The sequence below is a fragment of the Oncorhynchus kisutch genome, unplaced genomic scaffold, assembly GCF_002021735.2.
Source record: "Oncorhynchus kisutch isolate 150728-3 unplaced genomic scaffold, Okis_V2 scaffold3815, whole genome shotgun sequence".
In the NCBI taxonomy this organism is placed as follows: Eukaryota; Metazoa; Chordata; class Actinopteri; order Salmoniformes; family Salmonidae; genus Oncorhynchus; species Oncorhynchus kisutch.
The window spans coordinates 89,692-100,839 of record NW_022265760.1 but is presented as its reverse complement, the minus strand read 5'-3'; positions in this window follow the sequence as shown (position 1 = coordinate 100,839).

The window sequence follows — 11,148 nt, the reverse complement described above, 5'->3', positions numbered from 1 at the left end:
AAATAACACCACATCTCTCCTTTTCACAGAACAAAGAATAGACTGCCTTTGTCTCAGCAGACTCAAGGGATTATTCTGATTTTGTATCAACAGACCTGAAGGGATTGTTCTGAGCAGGTACATCCAGGATGACCTTGGGTGTTGGTGGTTCTGACCTTGTTCTGGGTGTAGCAGGTGCATCCAGGATGAACTTGGGTGTTGGTGGTTCTGACCTTGGGTGTTGGTGGTTCTGACCTTGTTCTGGGTGTAGCAGGTGCATCCAGGATGACCTTGGGTGTTGGTGGTTCTGACCTTGGGTGTTGGTGGTTCTGACCTTGGGTGTTGGTGGTTCTGACCTTGTTCTGGTGTAGCAGGTACATCCAGGATGACCTTGTTGGTAGTTCTGGCAATGCGATGTGTCGGACTGGGGAAGACACTTGAATCTTCTCTTGTGGAGCTTTGTTGTTCTCAGGTCCATCCATATAGATGAGGTGATATCTGTTCCGGTGCTGCATGTTCCCTCAGCAACAGTTGTTATGGCTTTTGAGTCAGTCCCCCACTTCTGTTTTCCAGGTGGGAGTCAGCTGAGGTCGCTGATTCTGAGGTTGCTGATTCTGTGATGCGTTGCTGATCTGCACTACTTCTCTCCTTTTTCCTTTGAGCTCATCGCAGCTGTGGGAGTGATGGGTCTAGTGGTGATGGGTCTAGTGGTGATGGGATTGATGAATCTAGTGGTGATGGTTCTAGTGGTGATGGGTCTAGTGGTGATGAGAGTGATGGGTCTAGTGGTGATGGGAGTGATGGGTCTAGTGGTGATGTGGGTGATGAGTCTAGTGGTGATGAGAGTGATGGGTCTAGTGGTAATGGGTCTAGTGGTGATGGGAGTGATGGGTCTAGTGGTGATGGGTCTATTGGTGATGGGAGTGATGGGTCTATTGGTGATGGGAGTGATGGGTCTAGTGGTGATGGGAGTGATGGGTCTAGTGGTGATGGGAGTGATGAGTCTAGTGGTGATGGGTCTAGTGGTGATGGGAGTGATGGGTCTAGTGGTGATGGGTCTAGTGGTGATGGGAGTGATGGGTCTAGTGGTGATGAGAGTGATGGGTCTAGTGATGATGGGAGTGATGGGTCTAGTGGGGATGGGTCTAGTGGTGATGAGAGTGATGGTCTAGTGGTGATGGGAGTGATGGGTCTAGTGGTGATGGGAGTGATGGGTCTAGTGGTGATGGGTCTAGTGGTGATGGGAGTGATGGTCTAGTGGTGATGGGAGTGATGGTCTAGTGGTGATGGGAGTGATGGGTCTAGTGGTGATGGGTCCTAGTGGTGATGGGAGTGATGGTCTAGTGGTGATGGGAGTGATGGTCTAGTGGTGATGGGAGTGATGGGTCTAGTGGTGATGGGAGTGATGGTCTAGTGGTGATGGGAGTGATGGGTCTAGTGGTGATGGGAGTGATGGGTCTAGTGGTGATGGAGTGATGGTCTAGTGGTGATGAGAGTGATGGGTCTAGTGGTGATGGGAGTGATGGGTCTAGTGGTGATGGGAGTGATGGTCTAGTGGTGATGGGAGTGATGGTCTAGTGGTGATGGGAGTGATGGGTCTAGTGGTGATGGGAGTGATGGTCTAGTGGTGATGGGAGTGATGGGTCTAGTGGTGATGGGAGTGATGGTCTAGTGGTGATGGGAGTGATGGTCTAGTGGTGATGAGAGTGATGGGTCTAGTGGTGATGGGAGTGATGGTCTAGTGGTGATGAGAGTGATGGGTCTAGTGGTGATGGGAGTGATGGGTCTAGTGGTGATGGGAGTGATGGTCTAGTGGTGATGGGAGTGATGGGTCTAGTGGTGATGGGAGTGATGGGTCTAGTGGTGATGGGAGTGATGGGTCTAGTGGTGATGGGAGTGATGGGTCTAGTGGTGATGGGAGTGATGGGTCTAGTGGTGATGGGAGTGATGAGTCTAGTGGTGATGAGAGTGATGGGTCTAGTGGTAATGGGTCTAGGTGGTGATGGGAGTGATGGGTCTAGTGGTGATGGGTCTATTGGTGAGGGGAGTGATGGGTCTATTGGTGATGGGAGTGATGGGTCTAGTGGTGATGGGAGTGATGGGTCTAGTGGTGATGGGAGTGATGAGTCTAGTGGTGATGGGTCTAGTGGTGATGGGAGTGATGGGTCTAGTGGTGATGGGTCTAGTGGTGATGGGAGTGATGGGTCTAGTGGTGATGAGAGTGATGGGTCTAGTGATGATGGGAGTGATGGGTCTAGTGGGGATGGGTCTAGTTGTGATGAGAGTGATGGTCTAGTGGTAATGGGAGTGATGGGTCTAGTGGTGATGGGAGTGATGGGTCTAGTGGTGATGGGTCTAGTGGTGATGGGAGTGATGGTCTAGTGGTGATGGGAGTGATGGTCTAGTGGTGATGGGAGTGATGGGTCTAGTGGTGATGGGTCTAGTGGTGATGGGAGTGATGGTCTAGTGGTGATGGGAGTGATGGTCTAGTGGTGATGGGAGTGATGGGTCTAGTGGTGATGGGAGTGATGGTCTAGTGGTGATGGGAGTGATGGGTCTAGTGGTGATGGGAGTGATGGGTCTAGTGGTGATGGGAGTGATGGTCTAGTGGTGATGAGAGTGATGGGTCTAGTGGTGATGGGAGTGATGGGTCTAGTGGTGATGGGAGTGATGGTCTAGTGGTGATGGGAGTGATGGGTCTAGTGGTGATGGGAGTGATGGGTCTAGTGGTGATGGGAGTGATGGGTCTAGTGGTGATGGGAGTGATGGGTCTAGTGGTGATGGGAGTGATGGGTCTAGTGGTGATGGGAGTGATGAGTCTAGTGGTGATGAGAGTGATGGGTCTAGTGGTAATGGGTCTAGTGGTGATGGGAGTGATGGGTCTAGTGGTGATGGGAGTGATGGGTCTATTGGTGATGGGAGTGATGGGTCTAGTGGTGATGGGAGTGATGGGTCTAGTGGTGATGGGAGTGATGAGTCTAGTGGTGATGGGTCTAGTGGTGATGGGAGTGATGGGTCTAGTGGTGATGGGTCTAGTGGTGATGGGAGTGATGGGTCTAGTGGTGATGAGAGTGATGGGTCTAGTGATGATGGGAGTGATGGGTCTAGTGGGGATGGGTCTAGTGGTGATGAGAGTGATGGTCTAGTGGTGATGGGAGTGATGGGTCTAGTGGTGATGGGAGTGATGGGTCTAGTGGTGATGGGTCTAGTGGTGATGGGAGTGATGGTCTAGTGGTGATGGGAGTGATGGTCTAGTGGTGATGGGAGTGATGGGGTCTAGTGGTGATGGGTCTAGTGGTGATGGGAGTGATGGTCTAGTGGTGATGGGAGTGATGGTCTAGTGGTGATGGAGTGATGGTCTAGTGGTGATGGGAGTGATGGTCTAGTGGTGATGGGAGTGATGGGTCTAGTGGTGATGGGAGTGATGGGTCTAGTGGTGATGGGAGTGATGGTCTAGTGGTGATGAGAGTGATGGGTCTAGTGGTGATGGGAGTGATGGGTCTAGTGGTGATGGGAGTGATGGTCTAGTGGTGATGGGAGTGATGGGTCTAGTGGTGATGGGAGTGATGGGTCTAGTGGTGATGGGAGTGATGGGTCTAGTGGTGATGGGAGTGATGGGTCTAGTGGTGATGGGAGTGATGGGTCTAGTGGTGATGGGAGTGATGGTCTAGTGGTGAATGGGAGTGATGGGTCTAGTGGTGATGGGAGTGATGGGTCTAGTGGTGATGGGAGTGATGGGTCTAGTGGTGATGGGAGTGATGGGTCTAGTGGTGATGGGGAGTGATGGGTCTAGTGGTGATGGGAAGTGATGGGTCTAGTGGTGATGGGAGTGATGGGTCTAGTGGTGATGGGAGTGATGGGTCTAGTGGTGATGGGAGTGATGGGTCTAGTGGTGATGGGAGTGATGGGTCTAGTGGTGATGGGTCTAGTGGTGATGGGAGTGATGGGTCTAGTGGTGATGGGAGTGATGGGTCTAGTGGTGATGGGAGTGATGGGTCTAGTGGTGATGGGAGTGATGGGTCTAGTGGTGATGGGAGTGATGGGTCTAGTGGTGATGGGAGTGATGGGTCTAGTGGTGATGATGGGTCTAGTGGTGATGGGAGTGATGGGTCTAGTGGTGATGGGAGTGATGGTCCTAGTGGTGATGGGAGTGATGGGTCTAGTGGTGATGGGAGTGATGGGTCTAGTGGTGATGGGAGTGATGGTCTAGTGGTGATGGGAGTGATGGGTCTAGTGGTGATGGGAGTGATGGTCTAGTGGTGATGGGAGTGATGGTCTAGTGGTGATGGGAGTGATGGGTCTAGTGGTGATGGGAGTGATGGTCTAGTGGTGATGGGAGTGATGGGTCTAGTGGTGATGGGAGTGATGGGTCTAGTGGTGATGGAGTGATGGTTAGTGGTGATGGGAGTGATGGGTCTAGTGGTGATGGGAGTGATGGGTCTAGTGGTGAATGGGAGATGATGGGTCTAGTGGTGATGGGAGTGATGGGTCTAGTGGTGATGGGAGTGATGGGTCTAGTGGTGATGGGAGTGATGGTCTAGTGGTGATGGGAGTGATGGGTCTAGTGGTGATGGGAGTGATGGGTCTAGTGGGGATGGGAGTGATGGGTCTAGTGGTATGGGAGTGATGGGTTAGTGGTGATGGGGTGGGTCTAGTGGGATTGGGCTAGTGATGGGTCTAGTGGTGATGGGAGTGATGGGTCTAGTGGTGATGGGAGTGATGGGTCTAGTGGTGATGGGAGTGATGGGTCTAGTGGTGATGGGCTAGTGGTGATTGGGAGTGATGGGTCTAGTGGTGATGGGAGTGATGGGTCTAGTGGTGATGGGAGTGATGGGTCTAGTGGTGATGGGAGTGATGGGTCTAGTGGTGATGGGAGGTGATGGGTCTAGTGGTGATGGGATGGATGGGTCTAGTGGTGATGGGAGTGATGGGGTCTAGTGGTGATGGGTCTAGTGTGATGGGTAGTGGATGGGTCTAGTGGTGATGGGAGTGATGGGTCTAGTGGGATTGGGAAGTGATGGTCTGGGTCTAGTGGTGATGGGAGTGAGGGTCTAGGGGGATGGGTCGTAGTGATGGGAGTGATGGGTCTAGTGATGAATGGGAGTGGATGGGTCCTAGTGGTGATGGGAATGATGGGTCTAGTGGTGATGGGAGTGATGGGTCTAGTGGTGATGGGAGTGATGGTCTAGTGGTGATAGGAGTGATGGTTCTAGTGGTGATGGGAGTGATGGGTCTAGTGGTGATGGGAGTGATGGTCTAGTGGTGATGGGAGTTATGGGTCCTAGTGGTGATGGGAGTGATGGTCTAGTGGTGATGGGAGTTATGGGTCTAGGTGGTGATGGGAGTTATGGGTCTAGTGGTGATGGGCGTGATGGGTCTAGTGGTGATGGGAGTGATGGGTCTAGTGGTGATGGGAGTGATGGGTCTAGTGGTGATATGAGTGATGGGTCTAGTGGTGATGGGAGTGATGGGTCTAGTGGTGATGGGAGTGATGGTCTAGTGGTGATGGGAGTGATGGGTCTAGTGGTGATGGGAGTGATGGTCTAGTGGTGATGGGAGTGATGGTCTAGTGGTGATGGGAGTGATGGGTCTAGTGGTGATGGGAGTGATGGTCTAGTGGGTGATGGGAGTGATGGGTCTAGTGGTGATGGGTCTAGTGGTGATGGGAGTGATGGGTCTAGTGGTGATGAGAGTGATGGGTCTAGTGGTGATGGGAGTGATGGTCTAGTGGTGATGTCTCTCAGCCCATGATGGGCATTTTCATCTGTTGGGGTTGTTTTAACTTTGAACAATGTGTGTGAATGAGCGAAGGAACTTAACGATGAGTTGTGAGATACGATTGACTACTCCAATTACATCATCAACTAATTAGTAGACAATCAGTAGACAATTAGTACCTAATGACTACAGGGCTGGGAGCTGAGAGAAAACCACTACACTACTGGGCTGTCTGACCCAGAGCTGAGAGAAAACCACTACACTACTGGGCTTTCTGACCCAGAGCTGAGAGAGAACGACTACACTACTGGGCTTTCTGACCCAGAGCTGAGAGAAAAACCACTACACTACTGGGCTTTCTGACCCAGAGCTGAGAGAAAACCACTACACTACTGGGCTTTCTGACCCAGAGCTGAGAGAGAACGACTACACTACTGGGCTTTCTGACCCAGAGCTGAGAGAAAACCACTACACTACTGGGCTTTCTGACCCAGAGCTGAGAGAAAACCACTACACTACTGGGCTTTCTGACCCAGAGCTGAGAGAGAACGACTACACTACTGGGCTTTCTGACCCAGAGCTGAGAGAAAACCACTACACTACTGATAGTGTTGATAGCTAGTGATAGATAGTGTTGATAGCTATTGATTGATGGTGTTGATAGTGTTGATAGCTAGTGATAGATAGTGTTGATAGCTAGTGATAGTGTTGATAGCTAATTATAGCTAGTGATAGATAGTGTTGATAGATGGTGTTGATAATGTTGACAGCTAGTGATAGATAGTGTTGATAGCTAGTGATAGATGGTGTTGATAGCTAATTATAGCAAGTGATAGTGTTGATAGCTAGTGATATATATTGTTGATAGCTAATCATTCGCTAGTGATAGATTGTGTTGATAGCTAATGATAGATAGTGTTGATAGCTAATTATAGCTAGTGATAGTGTTGATAGATAGTGATAGATAGTGTTGATAGCTAGTGATAGATAGTGTTGATAGCTAGTGATATATATTGTTGATAGCAAATCATAGCTAGTGATAGATTGTGTTGATAGCTAATTATAGCTAGTGATAGTGGTGATAGATAGTGATAGATAGTGTTGATAGCTAGTGATAGATAGTGTTGATAGCTAGTGATATATATTGTTGATACCTAATCATAGCTATTGATAGATTGTGTTAATAGCTAATTATAGCTAGTGATAGTGTTGATAGCTAGTGATAGATGGTGTTGATAGTGTTGATAGCTAGTGATAGCTAGTGTTGATAGCTAGTGATAGTGTTGATAGATAGTGATATATATTGTTGATAGCTAATCATAGCTATTGATAGATTGTGTTAATAGCTAATTATAGCTAGTGATAGTGTTGATAGCTAGTGATAGATGGTGTTGATAGTGTTGATGGCTAGTGATAGCTAGTGTTGATAGCTTGTGATAGTGTTGATAGCTAATTATAGCTAGTGATAGATAGTGTTGATAGCTAAGTATAGCTAGTGATAGATAGTGTTGATAGCTAGTGATAGATAGTGTTGATAGCTAGTGATAGATGGTGTTGATAGCTATTGATAGTGTTGATAGCTAGTGATAGATAGTGTTGATAGCTAATCATAGCTAGTGGTAGTGTTGATAGCTAGTGATAGCTAGTGATAGATAGTGTTGATAGCTAGTGATATATATTGTTGATAGCTAATCATAGCTAGTGATAGATTGTGTTGATAGCTAATGATATATAGTGTTGATAGCTAATTATAGCTAGTGATAGTGTTGATAGCTAGTTATAGATAGTGTTGATAGCTAGTGATAGATAGTGTTGATAGCAAATCATAGCTAGTGATAGATTGTGTTGATAGCTAATTATAGCCGGTGATAGTGTTGATAGATAGTGATAGATAGTGTTCATAGCTAGTGATAGATAGTGTTGATAGCTAGTGATATATATTGTTGATAGCTAATCATAGCTAGTGATAGATTGTGTTGATAGCTAATTATAGCTAGTGATAGTGTTGATAGATAGTGATAGTGTTGATAGCTAGTGATAGACAGTGTTGATAGCTAGTGATATATATTGTTGATAGCTAATCATAGCTAGTGATAGATTATATTGATAGTTAATGATATATAATGTTGATAGCTAATTATAGCTAGTGATAGATAGTGTTGATAGCTAGTGATAGCTAGTGGTAGATATTGTTGATAGCTAATCATAGCTAGTGATAGATTGTGTTGATAGCTAATGATAGATAGCGTTGATAGCTAATTATAGCTAGTGATAGTGTTGATAGTGATAGCGTTGATAGCTAATGATAGATCATAAGGATAGTTGGTGATAGTGTTGATAGCTAATTATAGCTAGTGATAGATGGTGTTGATAGCTAGTGATAGATAGTGTTGATAGATAGTGATAGCGTTGATAGCTAATGATAGATAGTGTTGATAGATAGTGATAGTGTTGATAGATATTAAGTTTAGTTGGTGTAAGATAGTGTTGATAGCTAATTATAGATAAGAATGATAGTTGGTGATAGATAGTAATGAGAGCTAGTGATAGATAGTAATGATAGTTGGTGATAGATAGTAATGGTATAGTGTTGATAGTAATGATAGCTAGTGATATATTGTTACGATAGCTAGTGATAGATAGTGTTGATAGCTGGCAATAGATCGTAATGATAGCTGGTGATAGATAGTAATGATAGATAGTAATTATTGCTAGTGATAGTGTTGATAGCTGGCGATAGATAGTAATGATAGTTGGTGATAGATAGTGTTGATAGCCAGTGTTAGTAAAGATAGATAGTGATAGATAGTAATTATAGCTAGTGATAGATAGTAATTATTGCTAGTGATAGTGTTGATAGCTGGCGATAGATAGTAATGATAGTTGGTGATAGATAGTAATGATAAATAGTGTTGATAGCAGGAGATTGATAGTAATGATAGATGGTGATAGATCGTGTTGATAGATAGTAATGATAGTTGGTGATAGATTGTGTTGATAGATAGTAATGATAGCTAGTGATAGATAGTGTTGGGGTTAGGAGCTGAGAAACTCACTGCTCTACACTGCAGAGTGTATTGATAGTCTAACAGTAGTTTACTCTGTCAGCTGCAGCAGGGACACAATGCAGACTACAGCTATTTACAGCCTAAGAGTAGAGAGAGTGTGTGTGTGTGTGTGTGTGCATAAGTGGGTGCCTGTGTGTGGCTATGTGAAATACAGTGGAGGAAACAGGATGAAGAAGCTTATGGCAATCTTTATTTAAAAACAGTCCCTAAAAATAAATCAGTCAGATGGCACACAGTCCAGTTCCAAAACACTTTGAGACTCTTAATTATAACCTTGTTATATATAAACACACAGGAACAGTTTAGATATAAGAAAGAAAGAACACACACCTGTAGAGGTGAGGTACTGATTATCTGAACATAGAACTCTGAAAACAAGAACATGACAGTCGGGGGGGCGTGTCCGAATACCCCTACTGGCGTTCTAAACATTAGGCAGATGGGTATGGAAATAAAAAGGTTGAAAATGTAGTGTTTTAAATCTTATACACATTTGGGCTTTTCACCAACTAGAATTCACTGAACTCTATTGAGGAAGAGACTGGTCTTTATCCAGTAGAATTCACTGAACTCTATTGAGGAAGAGACTGGTCTTTATCTAGTAGAATTCACTGAACTCTATTGAGGAAGAGACTGGTCTTTATCTAGTAGAATTCACTGAACTCTATTGAGGAAGAGACTGGTCTTTATCTAGTAGAATTCACTGAACTCTATTGAGGAAGAGACTGGTCTTTATCTAGTAGAATTCACTGAACTCTATTGAGGAAGAGACTGGTCTTTATCTAGTAGAATTCACTGAACTCTATTGAGGAAGAGACTGGTCTTTATCCAGTAGAATTCACTGAATATTGAGGAAGAGACTGGTCTTTATCCAGTAGAATTCACTGAATATTGAGGAAGAGACTGGTCTTTATCCAGTAGAATTCACTGAATATTGAGGAAGAGACTGGTCTTTATCTAGTAGAATTCACTGAATATTGAGGAAGAGACTGGTCTTTATCTAGTAGAATTCACTGAATATTGAGGAAGAGACTAGCCTTTTCATAATCAGTTGATCAGATCCGAGGACTGACTATCAACCAACACAATTGCTGATTAGATGAAGCCTTCTCAGTGTGGATGAGGGTAGGATGTTGATGTGCTGCTTACTGAATATATTTATACTAAACACTACATTCTAAATAGTATGTAGTATGATTAGTACACAGTATGTAGTTTTACAAAGTAGTAGGGAAAGACAGATTTCAGACACGGCCCACACTTCTCTTCTGTCTGGCAGCAGTGTGTAGAGTGTCCAGCAGGTGACAGAGAAGAGCGCGTGATGTCACCAGGCCAGACAGAGAAGAGAGGGACTTCATGTCAGAGAGAGAGTTCTGTACAGGTTAGATGACGTTAGTATGTAGTAGAGTAGAACACATGTAAAACCTTGCACTATTGTGTTGGTTTAATAGAGATAGAGTTATAGAAAACAGCCGAATTGATCTAGTGTAGTGTATATCTATGTCTGTGTAGAGGTTGCTTGTGCTGAGTCCTCTGTGTGCAACAAGAGCCATATCCTCAATCTAACCCTACACACACACACACACACACACACACACACACCACACACACACACACACACACACACACACACACACACACACACACACACACACACACACACACACACACACACACACACACACACACACACACACACAAAACCTCTCTCTGTCTCTATCCTCTCTCTCCTGTCTCTCTCTCCACTTAGTGATTTATATACATTAAATCCAGTGCATTGAAGCGCTAGTAGCATCACCAGTGCTAACACAGCTTGGTAGATAATATAAAAGTGATCAGTATCAATATAATAAATCAATGTGTAATATTGACCTATACATCATGTTAATAGGGAAGTGACCCCCTGTGAGGCTGACTGAGTGACCGGAGTCTTCAGTGGCAATAACAACTGGGTCAGAACAGAAATGTGGTGCAGAGATAAGCATGCATGTCCCATCATCATCATCATCATTACCATCATCATCACCATCATGCATGTCCCATCATCATTATCATTACCATCATCATCACCATCATGCATGTCCCTACTAGTCCTGCTTGTAGAGCACAGTAAACACATCATCATCATCATCAGCATCATTACCATCATCGTGATCACCACCATCATTACCATCACCATCATTACCATTATCATCATCATCATTACCATTATCAGCATCATTACCAGCATCATTATCATCACCATCATCATTATCATCACCATCATCACCATCATCATTACCACCATCATCATCATCTTCATCAGAGTTCAGTAGTAAAGTAATCAAGAATTTAGAGGGAGTCACTGTGCATTAGCTGGTTATTAGTTCAACTCCCTCTTTTG